We start from the raw sequence: 25,967 nt of genomic DNA, 5'->3' as shown, positions 1-25,967 counted from the left end.
TCTATTTGTCTTTCTCTGTCCCATTCTCTCTTTCTCTGTCTTGTTCTTTGCCTCTCCCTATCTTTGTCTCTGTCTCTTTTTCCATTTCATTCTCTTATTTTGTCTTGTTCTCTGTCTCTGACTCATTCTCTGCTACTGCCTTTGTCTTATTGTCTGTCTCATTTTCTCCCTCTCCCTTTCTCTCTCCATCCCTTTCTGTCTCTGTCCACTTTTTTTTTTTACTCTTTCAAGGACCCCGCCCAAGACTTTTTTGAAGCCAAACTCTTTTTAACATTTACAGGAACACTATGGATGTGAAGGCAGCAGGTTGAGAGTTAGGGCAGGGCAGGCAGGGGGTGTTTAGCTGCCACATGTACTGCCCCCTTTCCTAGACCATTAGTAGAAATGGACTAACTGTCTGATCTGAAATTGTCGAGGTGCACTAAACGCCGCCGTGGCCGCCGCCTCTCCTTGCCCTGTGGTTTTATGCTCCATCCAGAATGTCATAAACTTCTGTGGCAGATTGAGGAAGGCTTTGTTGCCTCTCTTAGAACAGGGACAAGCCAGCTGCATGGAAATTGTAAGAGAATCAGGTTCCAATTTCCCAGGAGTACATCAGGCAGTGCCAGACTGGCAGGGTTGTTGGAGATTTATGTTGGTCCTTCTGACATAACAAAGATTTCCCTTTGTTTCTTGGATCTGACTGAAGTGAGTTTGCTGGAAGACTAAAAATTAAAAGAGCAGACCCATTTCCTCTTGCCTTCCCTGTCTCCTCTTCTCTTCTTTTTCCCTTTCTCAATTTGTTTTCAGGTCAGAGCTTTCTAAGGTCAGTGAAGCTGTAAAATCTACAAGACTCCCTGTGTGGGGAAACCTAGTGTTGAGGAGTGGGGGCTTTGGTGAGCTCCAGGAGTGAGTGGGATGGTCCCAGAAGATGCCCTGGTCCTTCTAAGCTGCCAATACTGGCCACTGACTCTAGAGGTTATCCCAGAGTATGTAGCCTCAGCCTAGGTTGGGAGGGGGTTGAAACCTCCCCTGAGCACCAGAAGGGAGCTAAGTAAAAGAATGCGGCTGTGTAGGTGATGCTGTGCATGCGTGGGTGCTCTTGAAAGCACAAACTTGTGAAAGTCACAAACCATACAACTAAAGGGAACTCAGCATCTCCTCTGAAGATCATGAGACAAGATGTTTGGGGAGCTTACAGGGACCTTAGAGGCCTCCTGATCCTTTCCCCTTATTTTATAGATGAGGTAGCTGTGTGTTGAAGAGGAAAGAGCAAGTGCTGACTGGCTGTAGCATCAGAAGGCTTAGATAAAAATCCCGCTTCTCCCACTTAGTACCCATATGACTTTGGGCATGTCTTTCCCATTCTGGGCCTCAGTTTCCATATTTGCCAAATGAAGGGATTGGTGTAGATCAGCGGTGGCCAACACAAAGTCCCCAATACTCCCACTGCTGCCTGGATCAGATTAAAATGTCATTGGGAAATATTTAAGAAAACCAATATTTAAGAATATTTTAGAATTTAGGAATACTTAATATTTAAATGAGAAATATTTAATAAATATTTAAGAAAATAAATAAATACAAATATTTAAGAAAATAAATATTTAAGAATATTTTGGAATTTAGGAATATTTACTATTTAAATAAGAAATATTTAATAAAGATTTAGGAAAATAAATAAAAAAGAAGAAAATAAATAAATGAGTAAGAATATTAAAAAAACAAATATTGAAGAATATTTTAGAATTTGATAATATTTAAATAAGAAATATATAATAAATAGTTAAGAAAAGAAAAAAGAAAAATGAATGAATGGAAAATAAATAAATAAAACTAAGAAAAAATATTTTAAAATACTTAATATTTAAATGAGAAATATTTAATAAGGATTTAGGAAAATAAATAAAAAAGAAGAAAATAAATAGATGAGTAAGAATATTTTAAAAAGTAAATATTCAAGAATATTTTAGAATTTGATAATATTTAAATAAGAAATATTTAATAAATATTTAAGAAAATAAAAAATAAAAATGAATGAATGGAAAATAAATAAATAAAACTAAGAAAAAATATTTTAAAATATTTAATATTTAAATGAGAAATATTTAAGAAAATAAATAAAAAATAAATAAATGAATAAATACTTAAGAAAATAAAGAAATAAGTAGATAGATGAATAAGATAATGTTAATGTGTAGCTTTTGAAATCAATATGCAGCCTTTAGACATCTTTCTATATTGTTTAGTTACCCATTTCTGAGTTTGACACCACTGATTGAGGTTATCTCTAAGGTTTCTTACCTTTATCTTAGCTGGCTTGTATTTATATACTACGTTAAGGTTTGCAAAGCACCATATATGTGTTTCTGATTTGATTCTTACAACAACCTTGGGAGGTAGGTGCATTATTATCCTCATTTTTTGTTGTTTTTCAGTCATTTTTCAGTTGTGTCTGACTTTTTGTGATCCCATCTGGGGTTTTCTTGGCAAAGATCCTGGAGTGATTTGCCATTTCCTTCTTCAGCTCATTTTACAGATGAGGAAACTGAGGCAAACAGGGTGAAGTGACTTTCCCAGGGTCACACAGGTAGTACATGTCTGAGGCTGGATTTGAACTCAGGAAGATGAGTCTTCCCGACTCCAGGCCTGGTGCTCTGTCCAGCTGCTCCATCCCCATTTTATAGATGAGGAAATTGAGATTGAGATAGGTTTAAATGGCTTGCTCAGGGTCACATAAGTAGGGAGTAGCTGAGGTCAGATTTGAACTCAGGGCATTCTGATTCCAAGTTGGCCACTCTGTGTTCCTTAACTGCTTTTATTAGGCTGTACTCTTCAGTTTGCTATTGAAAATCCCTGACAGTCTGATTCCAGCCTATCTTTATGGCCTCACATGACTCCCCTTCTATGCAAATGACATTCCAGTCAAGCTGGCCTATTTGCCATTTCTGGAGCTTGGCATCCCCTCTCCCTCTTCAGTGCCTCTGCACCCAGGACATTCACCATACCTGGAACGCAGCACCTCCCTGTCATTCCTATCTGCAGAATCCCTTGCTTCCTTCCAGATACAGCTTAGATACTGCCTCCTCCAGGAAGCCTTTTCTGATCACTCTAGTTAAAGCTCTGTACCTGAAATTACTTGATATTTATATGTATACCCATTGTGTCATCTCAGTAGAGTGTAAACTTCTTGAAGGCAAGGAATGAATGATTTTTTTTTGGTCTCTGCCTCACTCCAAAACATAGAAAAATGTCCACCTTCTTTTTTTGTCCAGACGTATAATTTCATTTGATTATGGAGCTCTTTTTGCTGATATATTATTGATGGAATAGAATTGGATTAGAAATCCTTTGAGAACAGGGATTACATTGTTTTCTCCCCAACACCTAGTACAGTAGTTGCTTAATAAATACTTGTTACATTCCAGGTCCAGATCTGGTCCTCTTTCCACTATACCATAGACTAACTAGCTGAGGATTGGGTTCAGGTGCCAGCTCTGTTACTTACTAGTTCTGCTTAGTAGGTCAGGAGAATGTAAGGAGCAGCCAGTAGTTTAGTGAGGGTGACTGAAGAAGGCACTCTATCTACCAACTCCTGGCATTTGCCCAGGCTATCCCTCCTTCTCACTTCTGCCTCCTGGCTTTCTTCAAGACCTAGTTAAAATCCCACCTTCTACAGTAAGCCTTTCCCAATCTCCCTCAGTGCTAGTACCTTCCCTCTGTGGATTAGCTTCAATTTATCCTTGTTTGTACACAGATGTTTACATGTTGTCTCCTCCTTTAGACTGTGAGCTCCTTATGGACAGGAACTGTCTTTTACCTTTCTTTATATCATCAGTGCTTAGCAAAGTACCTGGCTCATAGTAAGTGCTTAATGAGTGTTTATTGACTGACCAGGTTGCCTCTTGAATAGGCAAACAGTTAGTAAGCACATACTGTTTGCTACCCACCATGTTAGACAATGGGTATGCAAGGACAAAACTGAAATAGTCCCTACCCTCAAGGAGCTTACTGTCTTCCCCCAGAACTTTGCAAGACTTCTCAAGGAGTCTATCAGCAGAGACAACATCTGTATCTGTACATACAAGACACATGCAGAGCAGATGCAACATGACTTTAGATAGGGAGTCAATAGCAGGGGACCAGGGAAGGTCTTCTGATGAATGTGGTGCTTGAGAGGAAGTCAGAGATGCAAATTAGTAGAAGTAAAGTGGGAGTACACTTTAGGTACTGGGGATAGTCAGTGCAAAAGTTTGGAGATGGGAAAGTGAGTGTCATGTGTAAGGAATAGCAAATAGGCCAGGAGGGCTGTTCCATAGTGTGTGTGGAAGGGGAGTGATGTGTGGGGAGACTGGAGAAATAGGAAGGGGCTAAGTTGTGAAGTGCTTAAATGGTGAACAGAGGAATTTAGAAAAATTGTTTGTGTTGTATTTCTCTTAGAAATATTTTTGTAGGTTTCTAAAATGTCTGTCCTCTTTCTTTTTAAAAAAATTTTTTGAGTAGATTTTTATTGATATCTTTTGTCTTCAATGTCTAGATTTTGATTTCCTCTTATTTCCCCCTTTTTTCCCTCTTCTCAGAGAGCCATTCCTTATAACAATCTTTTTTAAAAAAAGAAAAATAGAAAATATCAATTCTTAATGGAAGAATATAGGGGTGTAAAATGCCCTCCTTCACATTTCCATTTGTATTTCATATAGAAATGAGAGTCAGACATGTTGTTCTGTCTTGGGTGACAAATGCGGGATAGCCATTTCTCTGTCCAGTGAGGCAGCAGGAGAATGCAAAGAGAAGTCAGTAGAAAGGGAGAGGAGAGAGAAAATGGATAGGTAGGATTGGAAGCCCTGAGTCAAAACTGTTTGCTCAGGGGAAAAGAATTATTGGTAACCCAGTGAGGAAACTTAACATCAGATTGTAGACTTAGAACTAGAATTTAAAGCTAATAAATCTTGTCCAACTCTTTGCTTTTTTTTAAGATGAGAACATGGAAGTTCAGAGAGTTAATAAATGACTTCCCCAAGGTCAGACAAGTAGTAAGTAAGAGAGCCTGAGATTTGAACCCAGGTCCCTTGACTTCTAAACTTGAAGAATGCTTGTGCTCAGAGAAACTTTGGAGATAATTTAGGTCATCCACCCCTTCATTTTACAAAGGAGGAAACTGAGGCACTGAAGTAGCAGAGCTGAGATTTGAACTCAAGTCCTCATGAGTCATTTCTCCCTCTACCTCTCTAAAAGTCTGTGTGCAAAAGCCTTTCATTCTTCTTGGTGAAGTTCCTTTCCCCTGTTCCCCCACCATTTACAAATACTTGCAAAGCTCTGGGGGAGATGGTTACAGTTTCTCTGCATTTAGAGTGAGTGGGCAGAATTCAAGTTGAACATGAAGACAAGGGGGAAGGTCTTATTAATTTAACCTCCTCTACAATGTAGGCAGTCATCTGGGAGCTGTCCAAGGTACTGGGATTGTTTGGACAGCCTGAATAAAACATGAGGAGGAGGGAAAAGTGAGGCTGTGGAGTCACAGGCCAGGACTGACAATCGAGGCAGACAGGGACCTACAGAGGTGAGGTTTGGGGGGCCTCAGAGTCTGCCTCAGAGCTGGGATTATTCTACCTTAGTGTCTTAAGCTGCAAGAAAAATGGCTGAATTTTACCTTTGCAGAGACAGATGGCCTCTGAGTATATGACAATACAGATCTACCCTTATCTTCCATATCTCATATGGATGTCATCTATAGATACCCAAGAGGCATTTGGACATAGTGGATAGAGCTCTGGACTTGGAGTTGGGAAAATATGGAAGTTTCAATCTTGCCTCTGCTGCTTACTAGTTGTGTGACTGTGGGCAGATAGCTCACTTCTCTGTGTTCCAAGCAGTTCCCTAGGATGAATCTACCAAGTCATAGGCAGTGAAGTCCATGTTCATGAAGGGATTTCCCTACACAGAAGGAAACAGGGTCCTACATCCCAGAGGACAGTATTTCAGTGATCATCAAGTCTAATATTGTCATCTTATAGATGAGGAAACTGAAGCCCAGAGGGGGAAGGGATTTGCCCAAGGTCACAAAGCTAATCAACAGTAGAGCTGGACTCAGGTCCCATAACTCAAAATCCAACAGTCTTTCCACTGCTGCCTCATTTTTCTCTCCTTCACTCACCCCCTCCCCATCTCTGTCCCTTCATTAATTTGTTGTTCATTCATTTCAGTTGTGTGCAACTCTTCATGACTCCATTTAGAGTTTTCTTGGTAGAAATAGTGGAGTGGTTTGCCATTTCCTTCTTCAGCTCATTTTACTGATGAGGAAACTGAGGCAAACAGGGTTAAATGACTTGCCCAGGATCACCCAGCTAGGAAGCGTCTGAGACCAGATTTAAACTCAGAAAGATGAGTCTTCCTGACTTCAGGCCCAGCACTCTATCCACTGTGCCACCTAGCTGCCTCTTATTAATGTTATACATGTATATATGTATGTATGGGTATGTATATATATATGTGTGTGTATGTATTTAGGTTTAGACTTATATATGTGAAGTCTTAGTGTAGAAGTGTATTCTAACAATGTAGATTGGCAGCTCATGGGTAATTTACCATTTTAGAGATTGCCTGGGGTACTTGGTGGGACTTGAGGAACTCATGTCTTCCTGACTTCAAGGTTGGCCTTCTTTATTATGCCAGGCTGCTCCACAAACACACACATGCACACACACACACACACACACACACACATAACTGGCAGAACCCTTCATGTGACAGCATCCAGTTCTCCTGATCTGAGTTCTATAATTTCCCTAGGGAAGAACTCAGTTCTATGTCCCAAGAAAACAGGGTCTCTGGCTTCTTCCCTTGACATGCCAGGGAAATAGACTTACCTTTTTTTGCCCACTCTCCCTTCTCACAGGCTCATATTAGTGCCAAATGATGACTAAGCAGAGTTTTTTCTTGAATCACTTTTTCTTTTCTTTTCTCTTTTTGTATACCACATATGTACCTATCTATCTGTACAGACATAGGCATCACTGATAAAAATGATCTCTTATTTTAACAGCTTCAGGTGGATTTTCTGCCTCCCTGGCCGGCAATCACCTCAGAATGCCTAGAGACAGACCAGGCATCTTATTGCTCTCAGAATAACGGAGCTTGCTTCCTGCAATAGTCATTTCTAAAATGGAAAAGGGCCACAGGCATCACCCATTTTGGGTGATTGGGTAAAACTTCTGATGGCCTACAAAGTATCAGATGCTAAAGTTGAAGTCTCTGTCCAACAGAAGCACTTGAAAGCCTATTATTCATCTTAAAACAGTAACAACCACCCCAGAGTGTATATATATGTGTGTATATATATACATATACATACACATATATGTATATATAAAATATGTATATATGTATATATGTATATATACTTGTGTGTTTAAGGATTATGTACATATATGCAACTTATATATGTGGATATATTTAATAGCTAACATTTATTATGTTTAAATATAGCATTTAAATATATTGAAGTCTAATGAGATAACATATACATTGTGCTTTACAAACCTTAAAGTTCAATATAAATGCTATTATTATATTTAATTTTTTAAACCTTTGATGTTAATGGTACCAGCATGGTGCAGTTCAAAGGACACTCATCTTCGAGTCCCAGAACCTGGGTTCAAATGCTTGCTTTGCCACTTAGCACCCTTGTAACTTTGGGCAAGCCACTTAACTTCTTATTTCTTCACTGGTAAAATGAGAGAGTTGGTTTTGATGATTTCTGAATTCCCTTCTAACTTGAAGGCTCTTAGCCTATGAAATGCCAACTTGTCTTCACAAATAGTTGCAAAACATGTAGGTAGGAATAAAGGATTCAATTCAATTTGACATGTTTATTAAGTTCCTACCATATGACGGACTGTGATGAATAAGCAAAGACAGAAAGAAAAAGTCCCTGTCCTCAAGGAGCTTATGTTCTCCTAGGAGAGCCAAAAGTTTTTATTCAGTCATTTCTGACTCTTTGTCACCTTATTTGGAATTTTCTTGGCAGAAAGACTGGAGTGATTTGCCATTTTCTTCTCCAGCTCATTTTATAGATGAGGAAACTGAGGCAAACAGGGTGATGTGATTTGCCCAGGGTTATACAGTCTGAGGCCGGATTTGAACTCAGATCCTCCTGACTCCCAGGCTGAGTACCCTATCCACTGCTCTACCCAGCTACTCACAGAGAAAAGTAAATTCAAAAAATGTTCAAAGTAACTGGCAGGGGGCACAGAGGAAATGCTAACATTTGGCAGGATCAGGAAAGTCATTGTACTTGAGCAGAGCCTTAAAGGCGTTGCCAAAAGGTGGGGATAAGGTGGCCAATCACTTTATAGGCAACTGAACAAAGTTATGGAAACAAGAGATAGAATGTCGTGTTTGAAGGATGGCAAGTGTGCCAGTCAGAGTGGAACATAGAGTGTGCATGGAGGGGAGTAATGTGAAATCATTCAATAAGCATTTAAAGACATACTATGTGCCAGGCACTGTGCTAAGCCCCAAGGATACAAAGAAAGGCAAAAAACAGTCCCTGCCTTCAAGGAGCTTACAATCTAATGGGTGGGTGGGGGAAATGGAGACATGTAAACAACTGTGTACAAATAAGATATAGATATTATAAACTAGAGATTATCAACAGAAGGAAGGGGGGCCAGAAAAGGCTTCCTGTAGACCGGAAAGATATGCTCAATTTGGATTGTGAATGACTCTAAGTACCATTGTACTTTATCCTAGAAGCACTAGGGAGCCAGTGAATATTCTTGAGCAGCAGAGTAATAGCTGTCTGTGCTTTAGGAAAATCTGCTGACAGCTGGGTGAAAGATGGAGGGGAAGAGAAGAAAGACTTGGAGTGAGGTTGTCATGGTTCATCAAGAAGTGATTTTAAGTATACGGTTCTAGTCTGGGTGGACAAGACTTGAGACTGTTTGCAAGCCCACATATTTTGTGTGTATGTATGTATATTTGAGATGGTGGGAAGTGGGAGGGGGCGTTTAGAAAGTTTGAGGGTATTCTGTTCTCTCAGGAAGATGCAATAGATGGTGCTTCCAGCCTTTCTCTCCCCTTACTCCCTCTGCCATAAGCAGAATCCAACTTCTATGCTGGGCCACACTCTTATCTAGCCCTATTATAGGCCCTATATATTATATAGTTCTTGTCTCCAAATCCCTTTATTAGAAGATCTCAAAGCACTTTCCCTGTGTGACCCATTTTAGGGTAAGAGTCGCTCAGACTTTGTTTCTGTTTGTGTTTAAATGATGCTGGGACATTGGAGTCTTAAGGAAAAGGCTATTTTTTGCACTGGGGCAATAGTAACAGAGATGAATATGCCCCATGTGAGGGACTGGAGAAAATCCATCGTGTGTCGTGAGGTCTGGGTTTGTTATTGAAAAATCCATTTACAAATAATCTGGACAAATAAAGTAAAAAGCACTTTATTGGGCTCAGGAAAGAATTCATGGCTGTACGAGACTGTTATTGGTCCAGCCAGCTCTGCTCTGGGCAGCATCGAAGGATTCTGATCGAGGTTCCTTCAGGGGAGCAGCGGGGGAGGCAGAGCTCAGCTTGGCACCTAGAGAATATGGACCCTCTGTCTTCTTCCTTAGAACGACGTGGACGGACATCTCCCTCTCTTCCCACCGACTCTCCCTTCTGATAAACTTAACATTTGGCCACATATTACCCATCGTGTTTTCATAGCTGCATCATTGTAATGATAATGCGTGACATTTTAATAGCATTTAAAGGTTTACAAAGCCCTTCACAGATGTTATTTTATTTGCTTTTTGTCACCTATATCATGTTACCTAGCTATTATTACTCCCTATTCTACAGATGGGGAAATTGATGCTCAGTGTGGTCCTGTGATTTGTCAATGGTCATCCAACTATCAAGTGTTAGAGATAGGATTAGAACCCCACTCTAGGTCTTTCCCTACTATTCTGTGTTGTGAGGTATCTAGATGACACAGTAGATACAGTGCCTGACATGGAGTCAGGAAGACCTGACTTCAAATCCAGCCTTAGATTCTGGGCAAATCATTTAACTTGTATTTGCCTCGGTTTCCTCGTCTATAAAATAAAGATGATGATAATGGCACCTATTTTCTAGGGGTTATTGTGAGGATCAAATAAAATAATAAATGTAAAGTACTTTGCCAACCTTAAAGTGCTATAGAAAAGCTAGTTATTATTATTATTTACAAGAATGAATGAAGAAAATTCTAATCCTACTTCTCTTACATTAGACGCATGACCATGGACAAGTCACTGAACCACACTGAGCCTCAATTTTCTCATCTGTAAAATGGGGATAATAGTATCTATTAGACCCTTCCTTGTCAGCACAGTCAGGAGAAGCAAAACACTTATTAAGTACTTACTAATTGCCAAGCACTATTCAAAGGAGTGGGGATACAAATAGAAAAAGTGGGATATTCGCTAAGAAGCTCACATTCTGATTGGGGGAGCTAACAGATAGAAAGAAAGGGCAGATGGAAAAGCCCAGATGTCCTCAGGGTGAAGTTGCAGGGCAACACTTTTATGCTTCCGTGAACACTCGATTTGGTGGATGTAGGCACTACCTTCGCTGGTGCAGATTGGTTTCCCTCTGTGGCCTTTTTGTCCTGGGTAGTGTTTGGCTATGTCATCCTATATTAGATGTATCCCATGCTCTAGGGCAGCTAGGTGGTACAGTGGATGAAGTGGTGTTCCTGGGGTCAGGAAGACTGATCTTCGCGAGTTCAAACTGGCCTCAGACACTTACTAACTGTGTGACCCTGGGCAAGTCAAGTTACTTACCCTATTTGCCTCAGTTTCCTCATCTGTAAAATGAACTGGAGAAGGAGATGGCAAACCACACTAGTATCTTTGCCAAGAAAATCCCAAATGGAGTTACAAAGAGTTGGACTCAACTGAACAACAATAAATCCCATGCACTAGCACCCTTCCTCTGGGTCAGGGCTTCTTAACCTGCGGTCCATGAACTTAAAATGTTTTTTAATAACTATTTCAGCATAACTGTTTTCCTTTGTAATCCTCTATTTTATGCATTTAAAAACATCATTCTGAGAAGGGGGCCATGGGTTTTACCAAACTGCCCAAGGGAGTCCATGACAGAAAAAGTTTCAGAACCCCTGTTCTTTTTACGTTCTGTAGATAGATGTGCGGCTTGAGATCTTGTTATTGTTCTCACTGAGTGACCAATTTCCCTCCCTTTCTGACTGTGTAGTTGCTGAATGATATCTTTTAGGCTACTTCTTGCACACAAGTCATTGTTGGATGTAGGGTGCAGTCTACTTGTGTCCACCATGGGTCTCTCCATTGCCCTTTGATCCACAATTTGGATTCTTTTGTGGTTGTAGTGATCAGTGCTTTGTGGTTATGTGGGCAAAATGTAACCATGTGGGCGTTAAAAAAATGACTTTTGTCTATTTCACAGAATTGTAGAATTTTAGCATTGGGAGGGACCTCAGTGACCATCTATTCCAAGCCACACCCCGCCCAAAGGAGTCCCTGTTACAATGTGCTGTATAAATGCTCATTAAGCCTCTTCCCAATGACCTCCAATGGTGGCAGATTCATTGCTTCTTTTTTTTTTCCAAGTCAAGTAAAAGCATTTATTGTTTTTTTTAAATTTTTTTTTATTTTTAGTTTTCAACATTTACTTCCACAAGATGTTGAGTTCCAAATTTTCACCCTATCTTGCCCCTCCCCCACCTCAAGATGGCATGCATTCTGAATACCCCTTCCCCTAGTCTGCTTTCCCTGCTATCTCTCCCCCCTTCCCCTTCTATTTTCCTGTAGGGCAGGAAAGATTTCTGTAGCCCATTTCCTGTATTTCTTATTTCCCAGTTGCATGTGAAAACATTTTTTTTAAACATGTGTTTTTTTAAACTTTGAGTTCCAGATTTTCTCTCTTCCTCCCTTTCCACCTACCCTCATTGAAAAGGCAAGCAACTCAATATAGGCTATACTTGTGCAGTTATGCAAAACACTGCCATAGTAGACATGCTGTGAAAAACTAACTCTATTTCCCTTAATCCTATCCCGCCCACCCATTTATTCTATTCTATCTTTTGACTCATTCCTCCTCAGAGGTATTTGCTTCTGATTACCCCCTTTCCCAATCTGCCCTTCTCTCTATCATCCCCCTGCTCTCTTGTCCCCTTCCCCTCCTATTTTCCTGTAGGGTAAGACAGATTTCCATACCCAAGTGAGTGTGTATGTTACACCCTGCTTAAGTCAAATCCTATGAGAATAAGATTTACTCATTTCCTCTCACCTTCCCCTGGTTCCCCTCCACTGAAAAACCTTTTCTGTTTTTTTTTGTGAGATAATTTACCCCGTTCTACCTTTCCCTTTCTCTTTCTCCTAGTATAATCCTCTCTCACCCCTTAATTTTATTCTCCAGATATGACCCCTTCATCTTCAACTCACCCTGTGCCCTCTATCTATCTATCTATCCATCTGTCTATCTATCTATCTATCTATCTATCTATCTATCTATCTATCTATATACATACATATAATTTTTTCCCTCCAATTACCCTAATACTGACAAAGGTCTCAAGAGTTACAAATATCATCTTTCCATGCAGTAATGTAAACAGTTCAACCTTAATAAGTTTCTTATGATTTCTCTTTCCTGTTTACCTCTTCATTTTCCACTTGAGTCTTGTATTGGAAAATCAACTTTTCTATTCAGCTCTGGTCTTTTCATCAAGAATGCTTGAAAGTCCTCTATTTCACTGAATGACTATTTTTCCCCTGAAGAATTATACTCAGTTTTGCTGGGTAGGTGATTCTTGGTTGTAATCCTATCTCCTTTGCCCTCCGGAATATCATATTCCATGCCCTGCGGTCCCTTAATGTAGAAGCAGCTAAATCTTGTGTTATCCTGATTGTGTTTCCACAGTACTTGAATTGTTTCTTTCCGGATGCTTGTAATATTTTCTCCTTGACCTGGGAGCTCTGGAATTTGGCTACAATATTCCTAGGAGTTTTCCTTTGGGGATCTCTTTCAGGAGGAGATAGGTGGATTCTTTCCATTTCTATTTTGCCCTCTGATTCTAAAATATCAGGGCAGTTTTCCTTGATAATTTCTTGAAAGATGATGTCTAGGCTTTTTTTTTGATCATGGCTTTCAGATAGTCCAAAAATTTTTAAATTCTCTCTCCTGGATCTATTTTCCAGGTCAGTTGTTTTTCCAATGAGATATTTCACATTGTTTTCTAATTTTTCATTCTTTTGGATTTGTTTTACAATGTCTTGATTTCTCATAAAGTCACTAGCTTCCAATTGCTCTATTCTAATTTTTAAGGAAGTATTTTCTTCAGTAATCTTTTGGACTTCCTTTTCCATTTGTCCAATTTTGCTCTTTAGGGCATTCTTTTCCTCATTGGCTTTTTGGACCTCTTTTGCCATTTGGGTTAGGCTATTTTTTAAGGTGTTATTTTCTTCAGTATTTTTTTGAGTCTCCTTTAGCCAGCTGTTAACTTGCTTTTCATGATTTTCTTGCATCACTCTCATTTCTCTTCCCAGTTTTTCCTCTACTTCTCTTACTTGCTTCTCAAAATCCCTTTTGAGTCCTTCCAAGGCCTGGGACTGATTCATATTTTTCTTGGAAGTTTTGGATGTAGGAGCTTTGACTTTGTTTTCTTCTTCTGGTTGAATGTTTTGATCTTCTTTGTCACCAAAGTAAGATAATATAGTCTGACTCTTTTTTGCGCTGCTTGCTCATGATCCCAACCAATTACTTGAGTTTCAAACTCTTTGTTAAGGTAAGAGTCTGTTTCCAATGTCGAGAATGTACTGTCCCAAGCTTTGGGGGTTTGTACAACTGTTTTCAGAGATACTTCTAGGGACCTGAAAAGTGTCAGTTCTTCCAAGGTGCTATGATAAGGGGTGAGGTGTTTTTTCTTCATCACCACAACAAGCTCCACCATACCAGTGCTCCTCCTCACCCCAGGACCGCCCCTCAGAGCTGTGACCCCGATCCAAGCACCGGTGAAGCAAGAGATTCCTGCCTCAGCCCTGGCAAAGAGATCCTTGCAATCCCCCTCTGATCAGCCACTCGATTCCCCCTCAGTCTGTGGGCCGGAAGCTCAGAAGCCAGTCGCTGCCTTGGGGGCGGCTGAGATCTAGCTTCTTCTCTCACCGCAGTAACAGACTTTTCCCACTGACGTTCTAAGTTGTCTTTGGCATTCGTGGGTTGAGAAGTCTCGGAACCGCCACAGTTGCCCATGATTCAGTCCTCTGAGGCCTGCTCCAGGGTTGCTGCAGCCTGTGCGCCCACGCTGAACTGTGCTCCTCTCCCAGCCCAGAGCGATACACCTTTCCGATCAGCCATCCAGGTTGTCTTGGGCTGGAAATTTGTTTTACTTTGTTTTTTTGTGGGTTGTGCTGCTTTAGAATTTGTTTAGAGTCATTTTTGGTAGATATTTGGAGGGGTTTGGGGGAGAGCTCTAGCAAGTCACTGCTTTCATTCTGCCATCTTGGCTCTGCCCCCAAGTAGAAGCATTTATTGAGGATAACACACACCAAGCAGGCTTCACCTTAAGGGAGGTTGCATAGATTCATTGCTTCTTGAAGTATACCATTCCACATTTGAATATCCTTTAATGTTAGGAATTTTTTCCTGACCTCAAAACTGAAATTTGCCTCTCTGTAACTTCTACCCACTGCTCCTGGTTCAGTCCTTTTTGCTATCCTCTTTATGGTTTCATCTATCAGTGCTCTTGGGATGAGTTAGCTTAGTTGGGGCTCATGCCAAGCTTTCAGCAACCTTGTTTTCCCCTCCACATCTCTTCACTGTTTTAAGAGGCAATGGTGCTTATAATCCTCTGCTAACCTCCTCCATAAAGATTTGCAAATGAGTTGATATTATAAATTGATGTTGACCTTGGCAGTCGCATCTCATATCTTTCCGCTTGACAAGGACAGATATCAAGTGTTTGATAGCTAAGGTTCTTTTGACTTCCTCATTGTAGTGATTATATTATATGGGTAAAGCTTTTCTAGAAAATTGTGATAATCCCTGTCAATGTCTTTTCTTTTATCCATTTCCCATTTGTTAGCATCAATGATTATTTGAATAGATCCTCAGAGATTCTCTCATACAATTGTTCCTCCCTTCTTCCACTCTTTCCCCATGCCCTTTTATTGTTTCCTTGTTGCCTAGGACCCTAAAGATCATTCCTTTCACCATGTCTCAGTTTCTGGAATATCTTTTCTTCCCCTTTTCTGCCATCAGATAACATACTTAGCTAAAAGACACTGTGACAGGTTGGTGAGGGAGAAATTTGGGACATGTGTTTGTCAACTCTCCCTGTTGTTAATTCTGGCCCCAGAAGATGAAAGCACAAGAAGGGAGTCAAATCTTTGAGGCTCCCCAAGATCATCTCCAGCAGGATCAGAGGACTTAGGTTTGAATCTCAGATCTGTTGCTTCTTTCCTTTCCCACCTCTGTGCCTTTGCTAACAAGGTGCTCTATATCTAAAACTCTCCCTAGCTATCGCTCCTTTGCCTGTTGAAATCTTACCTGTGTTTCAAGGCCAAGATCAAAGCTATCTGCTCCACGAAACTCCCTCCCTCCCAGCCAGAATAATCATACTTTTTATCTCAGTGTCTGTCTCTGCTCCCCTCTTTCTCCTTTTCTCTCTTTCTCACCATCCCTCTCTTTCATTCTCCCTCTATCTCACTCTCTCTCCTTCTTTCTTCTCTGGTCTTCCTTCCTTCACCCCTCTGTCTCTCTGACTCTCTCTCTCTCTCTTTCCTTCCTTCCCCTCTCTCTCTTCCCACTCTTCCTCCTCTTTCTAATGCTTTTTCTTTTTTTCTTTCTCCTTCTCTACTGTAAGATCCAACAGCAGTAATAATAACCCACATATATGTGGCATTGCAAACTCTTTGAGAGCAGGGGCTGTGTAAGTGCCTTTCTCAGCACTTAGCATAATGTCTTGCATATAATAGGCACTTAATATATGCTTATCGACTGATTGGCATACATTAACTCATTTGAATTCCCCAACAACTCTATGATGTAGGTGCCCTTATGACTCCCATTTTACAGATAAGGAAACTGAGGCTTAAGGAGGTTAAGTGACTTGTCCAGAGTCACACAGCTAGTGGCTGAGGCAGGCATTGAACCCAGGGTTTCCAGATTCCAAGGCCAGCTCTCCATTCCTACACCATCCTGCTTGGAACAAACATTTTGCTTGGATCTCTCGCATATACTATGTCATTGTATGTGCACACATCTTCTTTCCCCTACCATACCATGCGTCCTTGAAGTCAAGAATTGTATCTTATTTCTTTTTGCATCTCTATCAGCTCTGAGTACAAGGCTCTGCACAATGTAGATACTCAATAAATATGTATTGAATGAATGAATAGATGAAATTGAGTGTGACAATATGGCCAAAGGGGATGGCAGTGGGCTTTACTGAACTTGGAACAAGATTGCCTGGGTTCATCTCCTGGTTCTGCTACTTCCTATGTGACCTCAAGGCTTGTCCTTGTCTACTTGGAACCTCAGTTTCCTCCTCTGTCAAATACGGCTGTCACACGAAGTGTTCTCAAAGATTCCTTCCAATTCTAAATCCTATGAACCCATGAAATGGCATTGACTGTTTCTATTCAAGGGACCTGGGTTGTGTCTTTGCTTTTGGGTTTGTTTCTTAATCTCTATGGGACCTAATTTCCCCCTCTATAAACTGGGATCATGGGGGTTGAATGAGATGGTCTGTATAACCCCTTCCCACTCGAATATCTGATTCTCTCTTCTCCTAGGGAGCAGAGTTAAGAGAGAACAAGCCAGCCTCAGCCTGGGGAAATATTACACAGTCAAGAAATAAAATTAAACAGTATTAACCACAGGCCCAAATTGCACCTATATTTTTTAAAAACATTGTGCTGTGGAGACTTGAAAAGCCCTGCATCAGCGTGAGGCCATCTCAGTTAATGAAAGAGAACCTTTCCCTCCTTTTCATGTTGCCTCTAATTTCCAGTGCTGCTCACCCAGAACAGGGCTCTCTCCTCCATGGTTGATCCCTGTCTAATGGTGCTGATCCTTTGGGGGCCAAACTGCTGATCCCTTGGAAGACAGTTTTCTGTGTCATCCAGAAGAGAGAAGTCTTGCCTTACCCTTTGTTGGAGGATTTCTGGAGGTGAAGAGAGTTACAGGCACCCACCTCTAACCTCATCTGCCCTTCCACCATGCTGTGTCTGGACCAGCCAGCAGTAGTTGTGAGAAATGATAGGCTTATCTGTCTACATGTGTAGACCATCTCCTCTTTCCCCTGAAAATCAGGGATATTCTTCATTGTAATCCTTAAAGTTGAGAGAGACTAGACAGGTGATCACACACACGAAGAGAATTGCAGGTGTGGGGGTGCTGGACACAAAGACAAAATAAAAACACACAGAGTTTAGACCACAGGGGTAGGAAATCTGCGACCACATATGGCCTCGAGGCCCCACCCCTGACTGTCTGTTCGGAAATACGATGTGTACATGAATAAGGAAGAACCAAGACAATTTGAGGAGGAACAGAGCTCATGTGCCTCTTCCATGATGTCTTCCCTGATCCCCTCTCCAGTCCTATCATCCCCAGTTGTTAGGGCTCTGTCCTTCCTCACAAGGTGTGGATGTGAGATGTTGTGGAGGTACAGTCAATTAGACTTGATGCTTGATCGGCTAGATGGGAGTGGGAAGAGGTCAGAATGACTTCAAGGTTGGGAACCTGAGGGACTAAAGAGATGATGCCTTCAGTGGAAATAGGGAAATTTGGAAGAGGAGTAGATTTGGAGAGGAAGATAAGCCCAGACTTGGGACTAGAACCTTAGTCTCCTGAGGCATAAGAAGTGCTCTTGGACATTGACTCGATAGCTTTCATCATCCATTCCACTTGTGATGGCTTCCATTCAATCGTCTTGGTTCCATTTAAACTTTTCTTTCAGTTCTGAGTCATTGCATTTTGTGATTTTCCCCCTCCCCATTTTGAAAGATAACTCAGAAGCTGAAAAGGCTTCACGCTGACTAGAGACCTGGAGGTCAATGTGCTTTCAGTCGTAGTTGAAAATCTCAGTATGCTCAGGTGCATGGAACTCTGGAACAGGGAGGATAAAGAGGGACAATTGGAGCCTCAGGCTGAAGGTTGGAGTGGAAGCAATTTGTTCTTTAGGGGAAGTCACTGTCGTTATCATGTGGAGGAACAGGTTTGATAAGGGCCAGGTGAGGGTGGGAAGGAGAGAGAGGAAATGATTAATAAAGGCTGGTGGAATGAGGCTGTATATGGAGAGGGTATCATACTTGCTTCCTCCTCCCCCTTCTTGTTCTCTTTCTCCTCCCTCCTTCTTCCACTCTTTCTTTTCTTCCTTTTCTTTCTTCCTCTCATTCCTTCCCTTCATTCTCTTTATTCCTTCCTTTTCTCTCTTCCCATTCTCCTACCTTCTTCATTCTTCTCTTTTTCCTCTTCCCTTCCATACTCTTCCTTTTTCTCTTCCTCCTTCTCTTTCCTTCTTCCTCTTCTCCCTTTTCCCTTCTTCCTTTTCTCTTTCCTTCTCTTCCTTCTTCCTCCCCTTCCCTCTTTCTTTTTCCTCTTCTGCCTCCTTTCTCCTGTTTCCTCTTCTTCCTTCTTCCCCCACCACTCTCTCCTCTTAACAAGGTCATAAGCAACCCATGAATTTGCCTGAGATTGGGACCACGGCTTGGGAAGGACTTGGGTCCATTTCTCCTGACCTTGGTGCTGACATGCCCCCTCCCATGTGCAATTTTGGGTCAAGGAACAACTGACAAATGGCTTGATAAGAAACAAAAGCAAACAATAGGCTCACTTGAAAGATACAGTGAATAGGATTTAATTGAATTTTTTTGTTCAGACATTGATTTGACCCTGTAAGACATATAGAGTAAATCATTAAGGGAATTAATATGCATTAAAATGCAGTTTATTATCATGAAACTTTTATTGTGCTTGTAGTTGTGTTTTTAATTATTATTTTAATGACTTTTTGTATTTCAAATAGTGATAAATCTATTTTATTTTTTAAAAATAAATGGACTGTAGTTTTACAAGGTGATGTGTAGAGCAGAGTTGCTGGAGAATACTGCTCCCTTCAGTAATGAGAATGGACAGATTACAAAGACTGAAAATGGACCAATTTATACACTTAAAAAAAGCCAATTAATATCTAACCATTAAACACAAATGTTATGGATTAAGCTCAGTATCTTATATATTTCTCCAGGTTCCTATTGGCTCTGGCAGAGATTGACTTTGCTCAGCCAAATAAGTGAGAGAAACATTAAAAGAACAATGACTGGGACCTATTAAACCGAAGAATTTATGTCAGAAATGCAGGGCCGTATAGCTTTTGCGGCTCCCCTCCTTCCCCACGTGGTGGTTATTATGGAAGCAAGTTGTCCAAGTCAGCTGGGGATGAGCTGTTCTTCCTTTTTGGAGGGAGGTACCTGACTGCCAACAGGTTATGGTTTTTTGAGCTCTTTCTCCAGGACCGGGGACAGATTTGTGCTGAGGTAGTCTCACTCTGTCACCTGGCCCGCCTCCCTCTTTGGGTCCAAGGGCACAAATTTGCTACATGACCGGCTGCTGCTAGGAGCCAGTCTATTCTAATTCGAGTACGACCCTTCGACCTTGGCCTCAGCAGCCACTGGGCTCTAGCCAATTGAGATAGCGGATTCTGGGATGTTGAGGAGGGAGTTAGCTATAACTTTATTAGGACTCCAAAGGCCTCCTTCCAGGGCCAGTGATGGGAGAAATGGTATGCATTATTAGCCTTCTCAGTTTGCTGGTTTGATGGTTTAATGTGGTCCATAATCCCAGGGTAGCTGAAAGGGCCATTCAGACAGAACCAAATGAAAACTGTCTATATTGCATGTCTTCTTGGGAGCCAGGGGATGCAATTTTAACTAACCACAGTGTCCCCAAAGGTCATGCTGCTAAATGTGTCTGGATTGTGTCCTTTGTTATTGTTTGGAGGAGGCAGGGAGAAGGGGACTAAAATTATCATACAATCATAGACTAGGAAAGCTGAGAAAGCCCTTAGAACAGAGAATGTTAGAGCCAGGGAGCCCTTTAGAACAAAGAATGTAAGAACATAGAATGCCAGAGCTGGGAACGCCTTTAGAACAGAGAATAGAAATGTTGGAGGTGAGAGGGCCCATAAAACAGAGAATGTCAGGATACAGAATATCAGAATTAGAATCTTGAATACAGGGTGTTGACCTGGAGGGACTTTAAGACAGAGAATTTCAGAGCTGAAAGGGAGTTGAGACTGTAGAATGTCAGAGCTGGGAAGACCCTCAGACTATAGGATGTCAGAGCTGGGGGGCAGCTAGCCTGTAGGATATCAGAGCTGGGGGGATACTTAGACTGTAGGATATCATAGTTGGGAGGACCCTTAGACTATAGGATATCAGAGTTAGGAGGAGCCTTAGAACATCAACTTGGGGTGAGTGAGGGTGGTTAATCTTGGGGATGGAGGAGGCCCCATTTGAATGGCGCATTAAAGGATATTCAGTAGGTAAAGAGAGGGAGGGAGGGCATCCCAGGCACAAGAAAAGCCTTAGCACAGGCAAGAAATTTGGAGAGCTCATTCTGGCCTTGAGGAATAGAGACTAGTCCAGTTTGGCTAGAGAATAGCATGCACAGAGTACATCAATAGTAGGAGATAAGGCTGGAAAGGTAGGCCACTGCCAGACTGTGAAGGGCCCTGAATGCCAGGTAAAGAAGGTTAAAACTTTGCTTAGTCAGCAAGAGGGAGACACTGACAATTTTTTTGAGCAGAAGAGACAAGACTGGTTGTGTGTTTAAGAAAGATTATTTCCACAGTGGTATGAGAGGCAGATTGGAGTGGAAGGAGAACAGGAGTGGGAGGAACAGTTGGGCTATTGCATTAATATGGGAGGGGTAGTGATGATGCTCTATATTAGGGTGGCAAGCACTGGCAGTAGAGAGAAGGGGATGCATGTGACAGCTGTTATATAGGAGGTTTCTATAGGACTTTATAGTTTGTTGGATATCAGAGGGGAGGGAAAGGGATGAGTCAAAGATAATCCCAATGTTACAAACTTGGGAAATGGGGTGGATGGTGGCACCACACACAGGAAGAGCAAAGGAAGCAAGAGCAACAGGTTTAGAGGGAAAGATAATAAGCTTGATTTTAGTTGTGTTGAGTTTGGGATGCCTATGGGACATCTACATAGAGAAGTACCATAGAGATAACAGACATAGAATTTTAAGCTAGAAAAGGTCTTAGACACCATCCAATTCAACTCCCTCATTTGACCAGGCAGGATACTGAGTCTCGGAGAAATTAAGGGCCTTGTCCAAGGTCAGAAAGATGGTAAGTGTCAGAGCTAGAATTAGCAAAAAGGAGCAGGGATGGGATGCGAATTTTGGTTCAATGACTCCAAATTCCATGTACTTTCCCCTGACATGAGGCTTCACAAAACTCAAAGTTCTCAGGGACTTTAGAGAGACCATTGATTCTAAAAGAATCTTTTTCTGGCTTCTGTTCCAATCTGTATTCAATTGTAGCTTAGACCAAGGCATAGCAATAAAAAAACCAAAGTTGGATTTGACAACAAATCAACTTAGTCAATGTTTATTGAGTGCTTACTATGTGCTCAGTCTTAAGGATGAACCAAGATGAACTAAGACAGTGGAAAGTGGGAGTTATGCAGATTAAGAGTTCAAAAGAGAGGTCATGGCTAGATGGATTTTCTGCATAGAAATTGGAGTTGAAGCCATGGGAGTGAATGAGTTTTGCCAGGGGAGAGACTTGGATGACCTGAATTCAAAATCCCAGCTCTGCTACTTAGTGGTATGACTTTGAGCAAGTCACTTCCCTTGCACAGTGCCTAGCACAGAGTAGGTGCTTAATAAATACTTATGGACTATTGTTGACTCTTTGGGCCTCAGTTTCCTCAATTGTAAAATGAGAGGAATTGGACTGGGGGACTCTGAGTTCTAGCAATTAGTAGGGCAGTGGTAACATTGTGGAGAGAGCAGGTTCTGTAGAACTGGAGGGGGCAGAAGCTCAATATTGGTGGGTTGGGAGGAGAATGAGTGGATAATGAGGAAGGAAAGAGTAATAGGAGCATAGCTACAGAGCTGAGAAGGACCTCAGAGGGCATCTAGTCCAACCGCATGATTGAATACATTAGGAAATGAAAGTCAAGGAACTTTGCCAAGGTCACATAGACATGAAAACCATTCCCCTCTCACCCTTTAGAAGTTTAGCAATGAAAGTCAGGAGAGAGATAGAACAATAACTGGGCAGGGTAGAAAGATCAAAGGGAGACTTCTAGAATTGGGGACACCTGAGAATGTCTCTAGGCAAAGGAGAAGGAAGGAACCTGGAGAAAGTGAGAAGGAGGACTGGCTGAAGAAGCAAGGTCTAGGAGACAGTTGATGGGATCATTCCAGCATAAAAGAAGCTAGGTTAGCCTTTGTAAAGAGTGAGGGAAGCCTTTGTGTCTTGAGGGAAGGAAGAGAAAATGAATGCTGCTGCTGCTGAGGAATGGGGGAGGGGAACTGAAGGGACCTTCGGAGGGTATAGACACCCCCACCTCTGATGATGAGGGGTCATGTCTTGGCTAACCAGTGTGTCTTCTGTAGTATATAGTAAGGTGCTCTGCAGGTGGCAAGAGGTCAATATTATTTGTTGAATAAAAGAATGAATGATGACAATCATGCATCAAGGACCTGTGATTTCATCAGGGTGGGAGTTTCCTGTTGTGCCTCCCACCCCAGTAGCCAGTGTTTCCTGATGATGGTCATAATAATTGTAATTGTTTAGTCTTTTTCAGTCATGTCTGACTCTTTGCGACCCCATTTGGGGATTTTCTTGGCAAAGATACTGGAATGGTTTGCCATTTCCTTCTCTAGCTCATTTTTCAGATGAGGAAACTGAGGCAAATAGGGTTAGGTGACTCATCCAAGGCCTCTGTCTGAGGCCAGATTTGAACTCTGGAATATGAGTGTGGACTCTTGGTTGGGCATTGCGCCACCTAGTTGCCCCTGATAATTGTAGTAGTGGCAGCTAAAAGTTACCTAGCTAAGGCATGCAGAACACTTTATACCTACTATCTCCGTTGATCCTTACAACCCTAGGAGGTAGATGCTATTAACATGCCCATTTTAGAGATGATGAAACTGAAGCTCAGCAAGGTTAAGTGACTTGCCTATCATTAAATGACCAAAGCAAGTCTTACATCATGGTCTTCTTTACTCCAAATCCAGCTCCCTAACTGGCAACTTTGGTGGAAGGAGCACTGGACCTGGACTCAGGAAGGCCTAAGTTTGAATCCTGCCTTATCTGTGTGACCCTGGGCAAATCATTGAACTTCTTAGCACCTCAGTTTCCCCATTTTACAAGAAAAGGATAATAATAGCACCCATCTCATAGGTTTGTTGTGAGGCTCAATTCAGAGAATATGGAGTGTCCTAAAAGTCTTAGTGCAGTTTTAAGCTTTTAATGTCAGAAAATCGCATCAAGCCTTTGGGACACCGTGTGTGTGTGTGTGTGTGTGTGTGTGTGTGTGTGTGTGTGTAAATCATCATTATTACATTCTCAGAATGGTGCTAACAACTTGTGTTGCTAGAGTGCTTTACATCATACAAACTGCTTTCTTTTTTATTATTAATTTAATTTGATTTATCAACAATTACTTCCCTAAGCTTTTGAGTTTAAAAATTTTTCTCCCCCTCCCTCCCTTCCTCCCTCCTCAAGATGGCGCACAATCTGATATACATATACATTCCTTTAAACATATTTTTGCATTAGTGATGTTGTAAGAAAGAATTAGAACTAATAGGAGGAACCACCAGAAAGAGGAAACAAAACAAAACAAAACAGAAGAAAAAAACAGCAAATACTATGCTTCAATCTGCATTCAAACTCCATAGTTCTTTCTCTGGATGTGGATAGCATTTTCCATCATGAGACCTTTGGAGATGTCTTAGATCCTTGCATTGCTGAGAAGGGCTAAGTCTATCAATATTACAGACTGATTTCTTTACACTAACATGGGGAGGTGGGTGGTTCTCAAGGAAAGCCTTGGCCACCCTCCACAACACCACTGCCCTCAGCAGCTGTTCAGAACCTGTGACTCCTTGAAACTAAACACACCTCATCACCTCCAACAGGTGATGACCTCTCCATATTTAAGCCTCTGAAAAAGCTCTCTCCAGCCTCTTCCTCTGTTGGCCTGGCTTCCCTTCTGAGTGACATATTTCAAGATGAAAGCCATTTTGGCTTTGAGTGAGAGCCTTCGGAATGGAGAATCTTTACATTTCCTTTGTCTGGCTATAATTAGAAATCCCAAAGTGATTTAAAGCCCCTCACCAGAGGAAGGAACAAAGGAATATAGATTTTTTTTCATTCATTTTATTACCAATGTCACCTTCTTAGAGGAGGATGGGCTGAGAACCTATTTGTGAAGACCAGGGAAAGGAAGGGGGAGGCATTTTGCATTTATCTGCTGGACTGATTTGGGAAAAAAAAATGTTCTGTCTGCTCCAGCAGGCCATCCCCATTCTTCTGCATTGATCATGCCCTTCCCTGGACTCCTACGGCACTTTTGCTCTGTGCCACAAAATTTCGCATTTCTTTGGGTATCAGCTTGTATTGGTCTCAGACTCTTAGAATCTTAGCATTGGACAGGGGTGGTAGAGGCTGTCAGGTCCTACTTATACCTGAAAAAGAATTTCCTCTATGGTCTGACACCTCTGATTTCCTATTTAACAGCTGCATGACCTTGGACAATCATTTAGTGTCCCACACACGGTCCATCACCAGACCTGTACTTGCCAACTTGGTAAAACCTGCTACAGTCTATGTGCCATTGACAGTCATCTCCAAGCCATAGTGGATCCCCCAATGAGGGCTTTATTAGAGATAAAGGGATTTATGGGAAATTGGCTGAGCCATTCCTATATCCTCAGTACTACAATGGAGATTGCTGGTGGGATGCCTCTGGGGGCTTATATCCTATTGGTTTAGTTTGGGATCATCCTGAAATTGCAATATCACAGAATCCCAGAGCTGGAAGGAAACTCTCTGGTTAATTCCTACCTGAGCAAGAACCCTTTCAATAACATTCCTGACAGGTGATCCTGCAGTCTTTGCTAGAACACCTCGAATAAGGGGCTCTGAAAATGGCCCATTCCACTTTGGGGTAGCTCTTACTGATCAGAAGTTTTCCCATATATCAGGACTAGATGTACATTTTCCATCCATGGCTCCTAGTTCTTTCCTCTGGGGCCAAGCAGAATGAGGCTAATCCCTTTTCCAAAGGACGGCCCTGCAAATATTTGAAGACAGCCTCCTACTCTCCATGTACTTTCCCACTAAGTCTTCTCCTCTCCAGGTTGTAAATATCCCTACTTTCTTCAACTGATCCCCACAGACCATGAACTTGAGACCCTTTACCATCCTGGTTGCTTCCTCTGAATGTTCTCCATTTTTTGGTAATGTCCCAAACTTAACAGTATTATGTTTTCCTAGCTCAGTTATAGACAACTTTAAGGTTTACAAAGTTCTTTCTTCCCAGAAATACTGTGCAAGTATTATTATTCCTATCCTACAGATGAATAAACTGAGGCTGTGTGAAATTAAGTGCCTTGCCCAAGGTTACAAACCTACTAATAAATCAGCCAGTCTCCCTAGCTAACTGATATCGTGCTAGGTGTTGAGTTACAAAGACAAAAATGAAACCATTCTTGCCTTCAAGGAGCTTACATATTATGGGGGAGACAACCAGAGGAGTGTCAAGAATGAGAATTCAACTGCATCCCAGAAATTTTGGCATGACTTTTCATCATTATTATTTTCCTTCACATAATTATTATTTGTTCTTTGACTTGCTCATTATTTAGCATTTCATTGTTAAATCTCTGTTTGGGTCTGTATTTTTTGGTTCATTTGTAAGAATCAGATCTCTTGACTC

The 25,967-nt window shown here is 41.4% G+C and overlaps 1 protein-coding gene across 1 annotated transcript in view; it reads left to right on the top strand.

Annotated features, from left to right (window-relative positions):
* The window catches only part of CAMTA1 (calmodulin binding transcription activator 1), a 1,293,563-nt gene that overhangs the window by 352,598 nt on the left and 914,998 nt on the right, over nt 1–25,967 (top strand). The window lies entirely within an intron of this gene.

The sequence above is a fragment of the Vombatus ursinus genome, unplaced genomic scaffold (assembly GCF_900497805.2).
Source record: "Vombatus ursinus unplaced genomic scaffold, bare-nosed wombat genome assembly UNPS02014932.1, whole genome shotgun sequence".
NCBI classification, from domain to species: domain Eukaryota; kingdom Metazoa; phylum Chordata; class Mammalia; order Diprotodontia; family Vombatidae; genus Vombatus; species Vombatus ursinus.
The sequence above is the reverse complement of the archived record's forward strand: the minus strand, read 5'-3'. Positions and strand labels throughout refer to the sequence as shown.